Here is a 19,190-nt window from a genome sequence, read left to right on the forward strand (position 1 = left end):
GAATGACAAGAAAAGAAAGCCAAGTGCATATAGCAAAATACCATTTCCATATCTTTCAGAACCCATGAAACATTACAAGGAAGTGGAAGATTAAATATGAGCGCTGCTATCATGGATAGCTGAGAACCTCCTTCAGGGAGATGGTAGTAGACATTGAGGAGACTCAACGCTCATCAAAGCAGAAAAGTTGAGGCTTTGGAGATCTCAATACTACAGAAAACTTCTACCATTCCCTCCATGGAGAAGGGGGTGGTGGAAAGAATGTAAGAGCCATAGGGTGGGAGAAGTGAATGCTGAGGCATTGTACTGCCAACAGGGACTGACTTATGCATTCATGCCCTCATAGTGGTTACTGATAATCCCACTGAGGAGACTCTCAGTGGAATGGGTGTGGGGAAAAGAGGACCTAAGAGTATAAATCAGAATATGACCAATTTGCAATAAGTCATATATAGAATATCTCAATATGAGTTTTTTTTTCTTTTTTTAAGACCATAGGTGTTGGGGGTCTCTGGGTCTCTGGCTCTCTGAGTTGGTAGGAGTTGATTTTTCTCTGTGTTGATCTCCTTCACCCTGTGCTAGTACACCAAGAAAACAGCACCCTTGCTTGTTTCACCTGTTGTTCTTAGTTTCAGCTGGGGTCCTATTGAGGTATGATGGGCTGGCTCTCTCCTGAAGCAGACCAAAAATGAACCCAACATAGCTCAGGGAAATTTTGCAGAAGAAGGGGCGGAAAGAATGTCAGAGCCAAATGTTGGGTCATGATATGAAGAGACATTTCTCCTACCCACAACTGTGGGCTAACTCCAGAATGTATGACCCATATACCTCAACAAGAAGGGACCAGGGGGAGGGGGTAGGACATGGATGAGCCTAACAATGGTACCAAATTGACTGTATTCGCTGAGTACAAAACTAATTAATAAAAAAGTGATTAAAAATGAAAAAAGACCACAGTATGAAATATTACTTATAGTAAGTTTTGCCTCAAAGTTAATTTACTCAATTAAAAATAGTATCAGTGGGCCAAGCGTGGTGGTACATACCTTTAATATCATCACTGGGGAGGCAGAGGTAGGAGGATCACCGTGAGTTCGAGGCCACCCTGAGACTACATAGTGAATTTCCAGGTCAGCCTGGGCAGGGTGAGACCCTACCTTGAAAAACCAAAAAAAAAAAAAAAAAAAAAAAAAAAAAAAAAAAAAGTATCAGTGGACTATGCTGGAAATACTTTCCTTTCAGAATTGATTTTAGTTTGTGTCTGAATTCACCAACTTAGAATTCCTTTCCCCTTTTTAAAGTACCATCAACATAAACCGAAAATGATTACCATAACTATTACCCAGTATTGCTGGCATAATCTATGATGTAATGCACATGAACATATTGTTTGTTTATTTATTTATTTGAGAGTGACAGACAGAGAGAAAAAGACGGAGAGAGAGAGAGAGAGAGAGATAGAGAGAGAGAGAGAATGGGTTCTCCATGGCTTCCAGCCACTGCAAAAGAACTCCAGAAGTGTGCATCTGGCTAACGTGGGTCCTGGGGAATTGAGCCTCAAACCAGGGTCCTTAGGCTTCACAGGCAAGCACTTAACTGCTAAGCCATCTCTCCAGCTCTGTACTGTCCTTTTCAGAACAGTATTATTCTTATTTTATTCATCTTATGTCATAATCAGTAGGAATAAATATAAACAACATTGAACATTCTATGTTAATATGTGTCTCATAAAAAATGAATGTGATGCCCTACTTTATTTGGTGTGGTTTATGTGGTTAAAATTTCTGAATGTTTACCATGCATAATAAATGGAATGATTACTAGCACATTATTTTAGTGCTGGGATAAGATATGAAATAAAGCAATTTTAATGATTTTTTTAAAAAAATTAGAATATCACAGCCTGAGTGTACATAGTGAACGTAGTGAATTCTAGGTCAGCCTGGGCTAGAGTGAGAGCCTATCTCAAACAAAACACAACACAACACAACAAAACAAAACAAAAAACATTACACTTTATTTCTAACTAATTATTTAACAGAATAACTTTTGGAGAGAATGGCATATGTTCCTGTTACACATCCTTCTTTAGTGCCAGCTCCAAAGCCTTGCATTTTCCCACTTTTGTTTGTATGTCTCTATTATGGCCTTGTCCCAGAAGTCTATCACTGGGATTGTCATGCTGACCAGAAACTAAGTTGACAAGAAGGGTTTGGCATATTCAGAATTTTACTAAATGGAGAATTAGCAGAAGTGTGTGCTAGCATTACTTGCTCCTTTGAGTGAAATTATTCTTTTTAATTTTTTTATATTTAAAATAGTTTATGTATTTATGAGGAGGGGGCAGGGTCTCTATACATTGCAAAAAAAACTCCTGACACATGTGCCACTTTGTGCATCTGGCTTTATATGGGTACTAGGGAATCAAACCCAGGTCCTTAGATTTTCCATGCAAACACTATAATCACTGAGACATCTTTCCAGCCTAAAATGATTCTTAAGTACCTTTTCCAACCATAAGTACTCTTATCTGTCTACTGCCTGAATGGAGTCCGAGGACCACCTCTCTTGGACCGCCAGCATTTTAGCAAATTGGTGGTCTGACAGCTTGAGAGTTTGTCATATTTCTTCTCTTCCACTAAATCTGAAAGGTACTTACTCACAAGTATATGTTACTAGTTTGCTCTGCTTTATACTTTACACTTGCATTAATTTTATTTTTCACTTAAATTTATTAGAAGGCCTATTTTATGCTAAGATCTGTACTAACAGTCAATATAGACAAATCTAATGAGGTACCTTTGTGTACGGAACACATATTCTATTGACAATGGCTGATGTGGAGCATGTAACTGAGGAACCATTAGATATATTTTAAAACATTTTCATTAGATGAGCAATCACTGATAGATACAGTGATAGACTGTTTTCATGCTACTATGGGCTCCTGTATTCACATTGGATGAATCATGAGGTTGGATATAGACTAAGATAAATCTTAGATTAGATAAATTTATTTGCTGTTTGTTTTATTTTACTTTTTAAGATATTTTATTTTATTTTTAAATAAAGAGAGAAAGAAGAGAGACTGACTGAAAGAATGGACATGTCAGGGATTCTAGCTGCTGCAAACAAAGTCCAGATGCATGCATCTCTTATGCATCTGGCTTGATGTTGTACTGAGGAATCAAACCTGGGTCCTTTGGCTTGTGCAGGCACGTGACTTAACCACTAAGGCATCTCTCCATTACCTTAATTTACTTTTATTTATTTATTTGTTTATTTTTATTTATTTATTTGAGAGCATCAGACAGACTGAGAGAGAGAAAGAGGCAGGTAGAGAGGGAGAGAATGGGCACACCAGAGCCGCCAGCCACTGCACACGAACTCAAGATGCATGTGCCACCTTGTGCATCTGGCTTACATGGGTCCTGGGGAATTGAGCCTCAAACTGGGGTCCTTAGGCTTCACAGGCAAGTGCTTAACTGCTAAGCCATCTTTCCAGCCCCCTTAATTTATTTTTTAATTAAGGAATATTTTTATGGATATATCATGTGTTGGTACCATCTTTTCCCTCATTCCTGCCCCCATTCTGCTGTTGGCCTTCCTTAGTGGGGTTGCTGGTATTCCCATGGGGTTGTAGGTTACACACTGTGGGAGCATCAGTCAGTTATTGGGGAGAGGTAATTCGTCTGGGTATGACATCCGAACCTGTGGCTCTTGCAATCTCCCTGCTCCACCCCCGCCCCGCTTCCACCAAGTTTCCTGAGCCTTGGTGGGTGGGTGTTAAGTCTACTTCAGTAATGAGTTCTTAGGAGCCCCTGTATTTCTGCTTTGGTATGTGTTGTGTATCCTTAGCAGCTGTCTCCTTCACACAGGTGCTAATTTTCAAGACCATCATTAAATCAGCATTCATGCTCATCTCACCAATTCCTTGGTTGGTTATCCTGGGCTTTGGCTAAAATGTGAAGGCTGCTTTATATCCTCATTTTATCCATATCCATTTTGTGGAAAAGTAAAGGATTGTCTGTTTATGTTGTCACTAAATGCATCAGGACAGATGCTATCTGATGAGAGTCAATACAAGTTTTATAGAGGGCTTAAAAAGAGGAGGCTTAGGGCTGGAGGGATTGCATAGTGGTAAAGGTGCTTGCCTGCAAAGCCAAAGAATCCAGGTACAATTCCTCAGGACCCATGTTAGCCAGATGCACAAGAGGGTGCATGAGTCTGGAGTCTGTAGTGGCAGGAAGCCCTGGCACACCCATTCTCTCTCTCTCTCTCTCTCTCTCTCTCTCTCTCTCTCTGACTCTAATAAAGAAATAACTCAAAATAAAATAAAATAAAAAAGAGGAGGATTAGACAAGTAAGGTGAAGAAACTAGACATGCAAAACTTGAAAGATGTTATTAAGCATGAAGTGCTCAGTAACCACTGCCAAAAGCTGTAATTGAAGATAAAGGATTGGGATTATGTATGTATGAAAAAGAGGGTGTGTGTGTGTGTGTGTGTGTGTGTGTGTGTGTCAGAAGGGATGGGTGGTTTATTCTCTTTCTGGACATTGACTTATTTCCAGGGCATAGAGCTTTGCTATTATAAACAGTTCATATGTAATATGAATGTAAACAGTTCATATGTAATATGTTATTTTGTTCATAAGCAGACATATCTTCAGGATAAATTTCAAGAAGTGCAATTTTCCATGCAAAAGGTGAATGACGACATGTTATTTTGAAAGCTGTTGTCAATTTACCCTACATGGAATTTTCTCTAGATTTATATTTTTCAATGAAATTAAGATTTATTGTTTTTTCCCACAGGGTTACCAACAATGTATTGGCACAGTTGAATTTTTTTAACTTGAAAGGAGAAAAACAGCAGTTCTATTTCATGTCTCTTATTCTGAGTAAAGTTGAGCACCTGTTCATGTGTTTAATGGCATTGGCACTTTATAGAAACTCTCTCTCCATGCCTCTTCAGTGCCTTTTCATTGATTTGCTTGTCCATATCAATTTCTGGAAGCTGTTTGTATATGAAGATATTTTCTGTGATAAAAATTTCAAATATTTTTCTCGCGTGAATTTCCTATTGATTTTGCTTATGATATTTTTGTGCATGTAATTTAGAGTACCCAAAACATTAAGGGACTTGATAAGCCTTCCCCTATAGCTTATTTCTTTAATAACATTATAGAAATGTTTCAAGATTTTGTACCAGTTTTCTTCTAATGCATTGTTGTATTTGTTAAGCTGATTCAAGAAAAACCTACCTGCAATCACTTTATAACCCATCTTTTCCTTCTTTCTAATTGCAACTGTTATCACTAGGCAAAAATTGGTGTGTAGTATATATGTATGTGTGTGTGTGTGTGTGTGTGTGTGTGTGTGTGTGTTAGAATGCTTATTAACATAAAATTTACCATCTTAACTATTTTGAAAGAACTGTTAATTAAAAGCACAATATTATACTACAAATATCCAGAAACTTTTCAACTGGCAAAACTGAAACTCAATGCTGTTTAATTAATTTATCTATTACCCCTACTCCAAGAACTTATACTTCCACTTCTCTAGTTTTTGTTTTGGTGATATGTGGGATGTAGGACTTGACCACAGATCTAGGGCAGTAGGTGCTGGTGGAGCAATAAAACAGCCCTGGACTGGTCTTCACATGGGTTGGCTTTTACAGGTCTATGGGTATCATCTTGATGCTGGTGTGCACTTGGGAGGGCCCAGGGCTGGGGTGGAAGACAAAAGCATACACTACTTCATTTTTTTTTTCTTGTGTTCCACAGTTTAGGGAAGGGAGGATGCATGCGCTTTACCTACTGAACTACTTCCTCACAATACAACTCTATATTTTATACAAACGTGCCAATGTGATTAAACTCATTAGTTAGTAAATATTTAAATTTGTACCACTCATAACATTGCTTTTATCTGTTGTTTCTCTAAGCTGAAGTAAATTTGTTTTGATTTTTTTCTACTGTATGTGTTGCAACTAAAGTAAGCATGTGATATTCATTTTTCTTTTCAGAAAACTGAAAATTATTTCCAAAATTCTGATACTAATTAAAGGAATACTGGGAATATGAGACTATATGAATAAAAACCCTTAGGTTAACAAGGTATCTGAAATTGACTCTGTTTTTGTGTGTAGAGTATGTGTACATATAGCATGTGAAATATGTAGTGTATGTACTTGTAGGTGCAGATGAGCTGTGCACTGTGTGCAGAGTCCACAGGAGATCACCAAACGTCCTTCTATTATCACTCATTCGCATATTTCCTTGAGACAGGGTCTCTCCCTCAACCCACAGCTATTGTCCAAGTATTTCTCAGGTCTCCACCTCCTATAACCTGGGGCCATTGAGTTTCATGGCCATTCCCAACTTTTTACATGGTTTCTGAGGAGTCAAACGTGATGGTTTCTGGTCTGAAAGGCCCTCATACTTAGGTGGCAAGAACTCTTAACCATTGAGCCATCCCTCCAGCCCAGCTGATTCTAATTTTAGGTATTTGTTAGCCCTTTTGTGTTTGTATTGATTGATATAATAATTTATGTAGAAGATAAATAAAAGCCTTTATTTTATGTGTGTTATATATTCATTTTATAAAAGGAAAAAGGAGGTTTTAGTCTACATGAATAAATGACAGATATTTAAAGATTGTTGCAGATGGATATATATTCATTTAATATTATATATCTCAGTGTATATATAAAGCAAAATTTTATAACTCAAAGAATAATTGTGCTTGTGTTACATTTTCCTAAGTAAAATTTGGATAATTATCCAGCCCAATACAGTGTGTGCTTAGCTACTTAGAAATATGTGTTAGTAAGTAGGAAAAAGGCAATGACTTATTTGGCTAGCTCTCAATATAGAAAAAAAAATAGCAAGGCCAATGTTTGTGAGATTTAATTTTGGCTTAACTAGATTATGTTGAAAACTTTGTCATTCAGTCAATTATTTCATGGAGGTAGATGCAATTCTATGCTGTGTTGTAAGGAGCCCTGGAGTGTTTTTTTTTTTTTTTTTAAATCTAATCAGCAATAGATTGAATGTCAAAAACTTGCTGAATGGCCAAATACCATAGATTAGGGGGGAAAATGCTTGGAATAATGTTTTCAGGCATGTTTTGCAATGTTATCTTGGAAACAGGATTGTGTTCTCCAAGATACTCACAGAGTTCAATTTTATTTTAAAATCAAAATATAACATGTAGAAAAGGCTGAGGGCCAGGTGAACCCAAATCCCAGTGCATGTTAATTTGGAGTTCTCCACTTGTTTTACCTTGAGAAAATTACTACCTCCCTTTTAACAATTCATGTTCATCTGATGCCCACTGCTGAGGGTGACGTAACAGAAGCTCTCTTAATGAGCTTCCAGTAGTTACCTCATTCAATTAACATCAGTCACCATCTCTTGGTGAAAGACCCTGATTCATGACCAAACACTCTGAAGGCTGGATACATGTAGAACCTTTCCTGAAAAACTAATTTTTGCAAGCGAAAGCTTAAGTATTTTTCTTGAAAATCTTATTTACATGGTAGTACTTGGTATATTAATTATGTGATTTAATGAAATTTAAATGAGTTGATAAAATATGAGCATCTATGTTGTTTTGAGGGCTTTGGGGAGGCTATAAAGATCAGGCATAAGAATTATACAGCTCTCTGTGGGTAAGAAGATGGTGGATGATTAGAAATGTCATAAATAGCTGGAATTTGGCATTCGAATGGCTTCACAACTGTTATAAATTGGCAGTCCACACAGGAGTAATAAAAGCTGGAGATTAACAGAGATCAGTTTCAGGTATGATTCACATGAGAACAATAACTACCATATAATCACAAGACCAGAAACAAATAAAAGACTTGTTCTCACATAAACAACTTGAATTCTGCTAATGGTGAATGAACCATCTTTAAACCTCTCTACAGGAATGGGGAAAAATATTTGTCACTCCAAAACATTAGGAAGCAGATAGGACCTGGAAAAGCATTTATTCTTGAAAAACTTCCCCTTCTGCAGCCATGAGCTCTGTATTTGTGGCTCATTGTTTCCTTGTCTGTCGGTATGACTTTACCTGCTCTTAAAGCTGCTGGAAACCTAGAGCCTGATCAACCTGAGGTAAGGAGTGAAGAGATTATGGCTGGAGAGCATTCCGAGGATGAGAGAAATTTAGAAGGGAAATTTAATGTCTGTCCAGAGTTTGACTATTTGTGGTGCTCTACTCTGCGTGGAAACGGAAAGAACTCTGAATAAGAGGCAGGCGTGACAGCTAACCCTAACCCAGAAAGTCAGTGCTGCAATAAGTGGAGATGTTTGAGCTTCTTACCTAATGAAACTATTGTGAAGGGTCACTGATACTGGTTCTCACCATATAGCCCAGGCTTGCTTTGCACTCCTGATTCCCCTGCCTCCTACTCTCCAGTGATAGGATTTCAGGTAAGTGACTCCATGTTGCCAGTAATGTGTATTTTTATTTACTTTCAAAGGGGAAAGGAAGAGATAGAGAGGGGGAGGGAGGAAGAGAGACAATGAATAAATGAATGAATGAATGAACGAACATGGGCATGCTGGAGTCTGTTGCTATAAATGAACTCGTTTGTGCATCTACTTTATGTGGGAACTGGGGAATTGAACCTAGGCCAGCAGGGTTTTCCAGGAAGCACCTTTAACTTCTCAGCTCTCTCCCTGGCACCATTTGGTTACTGTGTGTGTTGTATTATTTGCACGTGTGTGTAGAGATGACCCAGTGTTACAACGGGGGTGATAGCCATTTGTCGTCACATCTGGATTTTATGGCCCTTGCAGTTGCCATGCTTGCATGATGAGCATCTTTACCTACTGAGGCATATTCCCAGCCTTAACCTTTTCTGTGTGTACAATCAACTAAGTTTTAGTAAGTTGATACAACCACAATTGAACAATGAATACCAAGGGTTGATGACTGCTATTGAGAAAGTTCTTACTGCCAGATCACTCACTCATTACTCTCTAATTCAGTAATTGAGCAAATAGTTGTTGAGCGTTTTCCTGGAAGTTTTGGAAGCTGATGGTGTAGCTATGAATCAGAGAACATATCCATTCTCAGAGCACATTCCAGTGACACAAAAAATAAGCATGTAAATAGTTATGTCAACAAGAAAACCAAAAATTCCGACAAAACTTTTCTATGCACACTTCTTGAGGACTTAAAATGTGCTAGACCTAGTGCTAACTTGAGAGTGTACCTGAGAGGAGCAGAGCTCTACAAGACAGAGGCTTTGGAGACTGGCTGTCTTGTTCTCACATCTTCTCCATTTATTACTCATGAGTGTGGGTAAATTACTTAATCCTTGTGAGCCCCAGGTTTTTAATTTCAAAATCAAGAATAATATGACAGAGAATTATTAAGATAAATAAAAAGAGCTGTGATATTTGAGGAGTGCTCAGAGTGATACCTGAATCATAGCATATATAATTCAATTATTTTCATACACTCAACACAGTTTGCCAAGTGATTACTGTCTAGAATGGATATAGAAATAACAATTTATGACACACACTTCACAACAAGGAGGATCCCTGCGGAGGGGGGAAGATGATGTTACCAACATGGCTGTATAACTCTGTGTACATAACTAATAATAAAGCTACAAACAAAAAATAAATATTAATAAAAATAAATAACAATTACATATAATACAAAATATTTGGTTTATTGTTCATATAAATCAGGGTCTGGGTTACCAAGGTCCATAAAAGGTATGTTTTTCCACCAATGTAGAAATCCAATGCTTTCTTAGGAAAATCATTTTTAAACTACTTTGAGGAAGGAGCTGACTAAGCATTCCTCAAGAAACAGAGGCAGAAAAAATCATGACACAGGTTCTTTGTCATCTTCCACATAACCCAGAGCATTAGAAAAGGAAAATGAACAGTTCATTTTTCATGGTTCCTTGATGTACCCTGCATGGCCTGGATTCACTAATGCTTTGTTTCAGACCTCTTCCAGTATTTTTCTGTAAAATCAATATTTCAGACTAACAATAGATTCCGGATGTGTGAACAGATGTGTGTGTGTGTGTGTGTGTGTGTGTGTGTGTGTGTGTGAGAGAGAGAGAGAGAGAGAGAGAGAGAGAGAGAGAGAGAGAGAAAGAGGCAGAGAGAGAGAGAGATACCACATTCTTTTTACAACTTCCTTACTGCTGGCATAGCAATAAAAAGCAAAAGGGGTCTTCTGAACTGTTAAAATGGCAGGTGATCAACAGTAAACCAAATTCCATTCATTTATAGAAGATGTAAGTACAGGTGGAGAAGTTAGAAAAGATAGTGGAGAGGAGGAAGAGAAAAATATACCCTAATACTTGTCCTGAAGATGTCCAAGAGCCATATAAGGATTTTCAGAACATGCTGACTTTGTCTTTCATTAAAAAAATAAAATAAAATAAATGCAACTGAGAATAGAAACAATACTTATTTCTAGGCAAGAAAACCTTGTCCCTCGACACCTCAGCAAAACCACATCTGTCCATTTGACTAACATTGCACCTACCTATTCCACGAGAGTGGGAAAAGCCTACTGCTGTTATAAAGAGTGAGAAAGAAGTAATGTGGACCAAGTGGATATTAGGCTATATGAAGTGAAAAAAATAACAAGAAGAAAGACTGAAAAGCAACAGAGTTTGGAGCCAACAGGAAAAGTAATCTACTGTAAATTTGTGAAGGACCATTTGGAATCTCAGTGTTAACTGGCTTGAAGGTTCACCCAATCTTAAACTGTGCTGTGGCCCCTCTCCCAACCCAAGGCTTGCATGTGCGGTCAGGGTGAAGATTTCTGCAGAAGCAAACACAGCATCCTCCTTTCCAGCTTTCCTATACCCTGCACCCTAGGTGTCTGCCTGTCATTGGGACACACATTCACATCATGTTTGGGGCATATCTCTTTTCTGGAATGCCTTGCCACTTCTTTTCTGGATTTTGATATGCAGTTATCCATCCATTGCCTAATCCTGAAGTTAATCCAATCTTTCATGCTTCCAGCAATGTAATTGACTGTCCTTCACGTAACTTCAACTTTTCTTACTCTGTACTATGTATGGAAATTGCCGGTTTATATGCAATATCTTGTTTGTTCTAGGAATAACATTAAAGGATATGGATATTATCTCGGTTATAAACATAATTATATGAGACACTAAAGAATTTGAATAGTGTTTAAGGTCACATGATTAGAAAGTGGTAGGGAGGACTTGAACATATGTGCTGGACCGGAAAGCCTATGACTTAAATCCCTACACTTTACAGCTGACATGTGATCAGAATAGGTGCTGAGAATTCTGTGCTCAAAGCAGCTTGCCTGTGCGTGGTGTGTCTTCAAGATAAATGACCCAGTGAATCTTGTTAGGTCTTGGTAGTGGAATGAAAACTTGGTGGGGCAGAAGTTTTGTTTGGAAGATAAGGGAAGAAAAGGATCTTGGCAGACTTCTGAATGCATTCTTAAAAACCGAGAGAAAGTAGCATTAAATAGTGTTTCTAGCAGAGTAAAAAAGATTAGGTTTCAGATACACACAACTTAAGAAAAGTGAAAATAGATCACTGGAGCTGGAAGATATAAGTTATACTTGAATTCTTTGGAAATGATACTAGAAAAATGAAAGCAATTAAAAAGAACCTTACATGCTATATATGCTAAGAAATTTTTAAATATTTAAAATATTTTTATGTTGAAGACAACATGGAAACATAGAAGTTTTAACAGCATGCTAAGAAAACATAAAGACAGGCACCTCTATAACACCTTTGCAGTAGTGGGACTTGAAAATGATTGGGAAGAATGGGTGTCACAAGCTATTTTCCTTTGAAAAATGAAAGTTAGTATGGACAAGAAAAGGAGAAATATATTACAAAGGATTCTACATGAATCCTTTGATGGCAAGAGGTTATGAAATAAGCAAAAACAGTGAACAGATTTTCAAAGATTGGTGTAAGAATATCAGTCTGGGACATGGTTAAAATAGAAGATTCAAACTGCAAGCAGCTATTGTCCTAAACTAAGGCATTTATGTGCATTCTGTGAACTGTTGGGAAACTTTGAAAGCATTGAGGCAGGAACCAAATAGTGTTCAAATTTTAGTTCTAGTACAATTATGTTGGCAGCAATTTCGTAAAGATATAGAGAGAGGAAGGTGGCTGTATTCTTGAGACAACAAAAGTGACTAGGAGACTGCTTCTGTCAGCTAGATAAAAAGTGACGAGGACAAAACCAAAAAACATTGGAGAAGAGTGAGGACCAAAGATAATTCTCAAAATATTCACTTTTGGGTATAACTGAGCTGGAAAACACTTCCCCGTGTAGTAAGTAAGGATCTGCCTGCTAGGGAATCAAGCTGCAAGCTCAATTTTTGTAAAATATCTGAGTCTCTGGGACCATACATTCAAGCTTTCACATTCAAACTATCTCACTATTTGTGTGTAATTCCCCTCCCATTTGACCCTCTATGGATTTTTACTCATTTTCTAAATATGTCTTATTGTACATAAACTCATTAAAAAGTTCTCTTTTTGGCATATTTGTGTGTGAGAGGTGTAGGTGAGTGCATGAGGGTATGAGTGTTCATATGTGTATGTATGTGTGCCTGTGTGTGTGGGGGGGTTCATGCATGTGTGTGCATATGCCTGTGGTGACCAGAGGTTCATGGCATGTCACTCCAGCTTGTTTTTTGAGACAGAATTTGATTTTACCTAGAGAATACCCTTTCAGTTACACTAGCCAGCCAGTAAACCCTAGGAATTTCCCTGTCTGCCTCCCTAGCACAGCTATTACAGGAATTATAATCATGCTTGGTATTTTGAGGTAGGTGCTGGAGATATAAACTCAGATCCTTGTATTTGTGGGAAAAGCACTTTACCCCCTGAGCTGTCTCCCCAGTTCACCATAAAGGATTCTATATTAAATATGAATCTACTCCAGCTTTATACCTAAAACATATGTTTCAAAAAACTTTACATTTGAATTAATTAATACTTATGCTAGTAAGGAAAGAGGCATCCTTTACAATAATTAAAAGCAAACATGGTTTTGTAATTAATTTTATGTTTTCCTATTTCAATGTGTTCTTCTGGAACCACTGCATCCTTGCTGCCTAAGCAAAACTCTGATAGCAGCCAGGGATACATTTAGATCCCTAAACATATTTACTGATATAACACAAAACTATTCTCAGTTATGCATGATGCTAGGAATGGCTTCCCCAGCTACTGAAGATGTCTTGGATAAAGTGATCCTCTTCTTTGGAATATACTAGGCTTAATAAATGATAACAGTTGCATTTCTATACACCTTGAAAAACTGCTCCACATGTATTTCCTTGACATTGTCCATTACAAACCATAAAGAAGATAGTACTCCAATTTAGTTCTTAGAAATCATTCTCTAGTGCGGAAGAGATGGCCTAGTGGTTAAGATGTTTGCCTGCAAAGCCAAAGGATCCTGGTTCAATTCTACAAGACCCATGTAAGCCAGATGCACAAGGGGGCACATGCGTCTGGAGTTCATTTGCAGTGACTGGAGGCCCCAATGTGCCCATTCTCTCTTCCTTTCTTTTCCTCTTTCTCTCTTTCAAATAACTTAAATAAATTTCAAAAACATCTAATAAAAATCGTTCTCTAAATAAGCACTGTGCAAGGCACTGGGGATGTGAAGGTTATTCCTGTTGTTCAATTGTTCAAAGTCAGTAAGAGCCAGGCATTTATAAAACTCTGTTTTGATGCAAAAAAGAAATAAGTGAAGAGTATGGAGTTAGGGATAATAGATGCATGATTGTACAATTTTCTTTAAGAAAGTTTTCCAGAACCAATCAAATTTTAAATTATACAATGAAGCAACTTTATGTACCAACCTTATTGTCCAATTAGATATTTATGACCCAAAAAGTAGCCTAGGGACTGAAGAGATGGCTTAGCAGTTAAGACACTTGCGTTTGAAGCCAAAGGACCAATGTTTGGATTACCCAGTACCCACATAAGCCAAATACACAAGGTGGCATATGCATCTGGAGTTCATTTGTATCCTCTCTTTCCCTATCCATATCTTTCTCTCTCTCTCAAATAAATAAATAAAAATAAAATATTTGTAAAGTCATCCTGGGTGAAAAAGAAAATAATCCTGAAACAGGAGTTGTGTAAATCTTTATTACTTGTGTGTTCTCTAAATGGCAAAACTTAATGAGAAACAGTCTACTAGAATTAAGGCACATTTTAAAGGCTTTCTTCTCATACAGTTGTAAAGACTCAAATGACCTCTAGAGGTCACTGGTGGACTTATTTGAAAGCATGGCTCTGTGTGGTCAGTTTGTCTTAGCTCAGCATAAGCTGTTATAAAAGATTTTGTAACAGTAAAAGTGGTAGAAACAAGAATCCCTCCTTAATGCCTTTGTAACACTTTAACAAATCATAGATATCTATGACTAACTTAAGCTTAATAATATTTCTGATAAATTCAGCAATACAATTTCATAGCTGCAATGATCTCTAGACCTTGGAGAATTATCCATCAATTTATTGTCTTAAATACCTCCTGAACATCATTTATACACCAGGCATTGTGACCCTTAAGATAATTGAACTCTATTAAGTTTATTCATTTTCATATGATGTACTGAAGCACAGACAGACATGCTTTTCCTAAAGTCACTCAGATTGGTACTTGCATAGCAGAAGGGGCAGAGTTAACTTACTTCAACACCCTCCTGTTCCATTTTATTTGCTCTAGTCCAGTGATTTGAGTTCTGGGTAATTCAGTTTAATGAATCTTTACCTAATGCATTTCATTTCGATACTTTCCCTAATGCCTAAGGCATTTCATTTATACACTTTAACAAATAATGTTGAAGAATTATGGTCTTTGATCAAGGGAGGGCATAGACAGATTAGATGAATAAATAGATGACAGGTAGATATATAATTGTGAAGATATTAAGTATTAATCTAGAGGCACTTACTTTCTAGTGAGCCTAAAGTGCAACTGGAATACAAGAAGGATACTAAACTAAACACTGTGCTAGGTATTCAAAATGGCTTCACTGATAAAGTGTTTTCTGAGATGGGATAAAACATAAACTTGAACAGAAAGAGAATTTGGGGAGATGGGAAAAAGGTAGAAAGAAAGGGGAGTTACTGGAGAGATTCAAAAACTTGTTAAAGTGACAAGAATAAGTAACTATTGGATGCTCAGCCTTAAATAGGGCATATATACCACTCCTAAGACTAAGGGGTCATCAGGCCAGAGGGAGAAGAAAAAAATGTTAAAGTCAGAAAATAGGTAGGGGTACTTTGGAACTCTGTCTTCCAATATGACATAACCTCTGCACTCACAAATTCCAAGCAGCTGTTGTTATCTATAAAAGATTTACACAAATTGGACTGATAAACATTCTGCCATGGATGGTGGAAGTGTCCACGGGGCTCCCACCTCATGCTATGGACCTTGTATATGGGGAATGTAGAGAATTTTAAGACAATTGAAGAATGGATAACAGATTCACTCTGTGTCACTTTTATTACCTTTTCTACTTATTCAATATTTGACTTTTGGATATGTCAGTGAGCATTCATTTTAGAACAGAAGATTAGAAATACAATAGTTATCTGAATAGATAGGGTTAGGCTGGAGGCTGGTCAAAATCCTTTTCACAATGGAGGTCCAATGAATTCCATCAACCTTTTATCACTTACCTGAGCCATCATTACTCCTTTTTGCTTTTTCCCATCTGCTGTATAACATAGGAGTCCTTCTACTTCACGATAATGTTGTACTACCTAGATTATCTCCCATTCCCTCCTGCATTTTGAGAAATCTCAAAATTATACTGTTTGATGTCTATCTCAACTTTATTTTGCAGGATCCTATGTATCTATATTAAAATAGACACAAACATAAATCTATTTTAAAGATTTAAAAGACCCTTAGATTCACTTCTATGTGAAGCGCCTGTTCTGTACAGGGCATATCTTCTAAGTTTCCCTATTAATATCATACTCTTTACCTCATTAAATGTGGCTCTCAGACTTTCCACTGTATTTCACAAGTCATCATTATTCTTACTGTTAAATCCAATACATATTCAACACTAAACTTATGTAATGTTTTGGAAATTCTTTTCTTAAACAAAAACCTCTTAAACCTTGTTCAATCTCCCCCCTATGGATTCCAGGATCCTATGCTTTCCTTATTCTTTTAATTAAAATTTTCTTTCTATTTTTAAAACTAATTTCTTTTTAAAAAAATATTTATTTATTTATTTCAGAGTGACAGACAGACAGAAAGAGGCAGATAGACATAGATAGAGAATGGGCATGCCAGGGCCTCCAACCACTGCAAACAAACTCCAGATGTGTACACCCCCTTGTGCATCTGGCTAATGTGGGTCCTGGGGAGTTGAGCCTTGAACCGGGGTCCTTAGGCTTCACAGGCAAGTCTTAACCACTAAGCCATCTCTCCAGCCCTAAAACTAATTTCTTAATATTTTATTTTATTTTCTTATTTGTGAGAGAGGGAAGGAGAGACATATATATGTATGTGTGTGTGTGTGTGTGTGTGTGTGTGTGTGTGTGTGTGTGTTTGTGTGTGTTTGTGTGTATGAGAGAGAGAGAGAATAAACATGCCAGGGCCTCTGGCCAACACAAACAAACTCCAGGTAGATGTGCCAACTTGTGAATCTGGCTTATGTGGGTACTAGGGAATTGATCCAGGGTCCTTAGGCATTGCAGTCAAGCACGTTAACCACTAAGCAATCTCTCCAGCCCCCAAATAATTTCTTAATGAATTTGATTTTAGGCTGGCTATATAAGAAGAAGGGGTAATTCTCTTGTCATCATAACATACATATAAATGGTGACAATGTTTTTGAAATTTATCTTAAGTGTCTAGAAATTGACTTGAAGGTTTTTAGCACATAGAAAAACATTAATACAAGAAAAGCTACTGAATATTGGTAAGAATAGCAAGTCTATGACATTCAAGCTATGACTTTTTCCCTAAATTCTTTTGCTGTTTTATTGGTGCTTTAGCCCAAATGGGTATAATCAAGAAAATGGTGTTCACATGCTTCCAGTTTTCAGTCTAGACCTATGGTCCATTTCTATGTTGCGAATTATTTGATGTAGATGGGAGTGGCTAAGATATCTAGGATTCCTTCATTCAATCAACCTTTCATACAATAGATCTATATTACAAGAAAACATTTTTTTTCAATATTTTTTCTTTGGTGTGTGTATTTGGAAGTTTGATTATAATATGGTGAGGAGAGGTTCTTTCTGGGTTTTGTCTGGCTGGGGTTCTAAAGGCTTTCTGTATCTGTATTGGCACCTCTTTCCCAATTTGGGGGAAATTTTCCTCTATGATTTTGTTGAAGATACCTACTATGCCTCTGGAGTGGAGTTCTTCTCCTTCTACTATGCCCTGAATTCTTATATTGGATCTTTTCATAGTGTCCCGAATATCTTGAAATTCCCACTCATACTTTTCTATAAGTTTGTCTTTCTCTTTGTTGGACTGCATTAGCTCTGCCACCTGGTCTTCTAGCTTAGATATTCTGTCCTCTCCCTCATCCATCCTACTGGTGAGATTTTCTACAGAGTTTTTTATTTCATTAACTGTGTTCTTCATTGCTAGTAATTCTGACTGGTTTTTCTTTATTATTTCTATTTCCCTATTTATGTCTTGTATTGCCTTCTTTATTTCATTAAATTGGTGTCCTGCCTCTTCTTTGATTCCTTTGATTTCCTCTTTGATTTCTTCCTTGATTGTTTTCATGTGTTCTTTGACCTCTTTGAACATATTTATAATTATTCTTTTGAACTCTTTCTCAGGCATTTCCTCTAACTCTTTCTCACTGGAGGACATTTCTGATGCATTAATACTTTTAGGTGGATTTATATCGTCTTGCTTTTTAGTGTTTCTTGTGTTATAATGTATATATTTTTGCATCTTGGATTAAGTTAATGCTTGGATTTTCTAGCTAGCTGTGTATTCTTAGCTGTATCAATTGATTTGATGTAATATATTTTCAGGGTAGGACCTTAAGGTATTAGGTGTGGCTCTTAAGACTCTCAGAGTATCTACAAAGATGTTCTTAGGGGTTGAGTTTCCCTGCTATAGGAGTATTCAAGCAGGCTGAGTGGAATAAAATACAGGTAGATTCTAAAATTTAACTAAACACTGTACACATTCAATCAAAAACAGCCCCGAGTATGTATGCAAGAGTAGTTATTATAATGACCAGATCCTCTATTAACAAAGAGGTTTAGATTTCTGGTCTGTTGAGGGATCCAAGTCAGCTTGTGACCAAGTGAGACCCTTCCCTGGTGCAATCCCAGTTACCTTGGGTGATTTTGGTCTCAGTCAAGTTGCTGCCTGGGTCGTCCGGCTGCTGTTCTGATTTCTGGAGCTGGGCACTTGCTTTTCCTACGGGGCAAACCGAGCCGCTGCTGCTGCCTTTGCTGCTGCTGCCTCTGCTGCTGCTGTAGCTGCCACTGCTGGAGCCACCACCGCTGCTGAAGCTGCTGCTGCTGTGTCCACTGCCGCTGCTCCCCCTGAAGCTGCTGCTGTGGGATCTGCTGCTGCTGCCGCTCCTGGGTCTGCTGCTACTGGGGCCGCTGGTACCGGTGCCGGAGCCGCTGATGTTGCTCCCGAACTCTGCTCCTGCTTGGGTCCCGTTGTCAGCCCAAGTTGGTGTGGCTGGTTCCGGGCCGCTGCTCTGTTCGCTGGAGCTGGGCTCAGGCGGTGGGGGAGGGGAGGGAACCGCGACTGCTCTGGTTCTCTCGCTGCTCCACGTGTTCTTCTACCTTGTGGTCTGCTCCTCCATTGCTCGCTGCCGCTCTCCCCTCACGTTTCCGAGTTGCGGAGAGCGCGGTGTGAGGGGAAAATCCCGCACCTGGCTTTTCCTGCTGCTCCAGCCGAGTCTGGCGGTTTTCTGCTGCGCCGCGGCCGTGGTGGTTGGTGGAGCTGCCGGAGCCGCTTTTCCCCAACATTTTTTTTTTTTTATTAGCTTCGTATTGCTCAAGTTCTCAGGCCATAGGTTGAGACATCATGCCCAGAGACATTCTCTCCCCTCCCCAAACCACTGACTACTGCTCCCACAATGCATAACTCTCAACCCCATAGGGAATACCTGCAACTTCACTGAAGAGGGTTCCTAGCAGAA

The sequence above is a fragment of the Jaculus jaculus genome, chromosome 3 (assembly GCF_020740685.1).
Source record: "Jaculus jaculus isolate mJacJac1 chromosome 3, mJacJac1.mat.Y.cur, whole genome shotgun sequence".
Lineage (NCBI taxonomy): Eukaryota > Metazoa > Chordata > Mammalia > Rodentia > Dipodidae > Jaculus > Jaculus jaculus.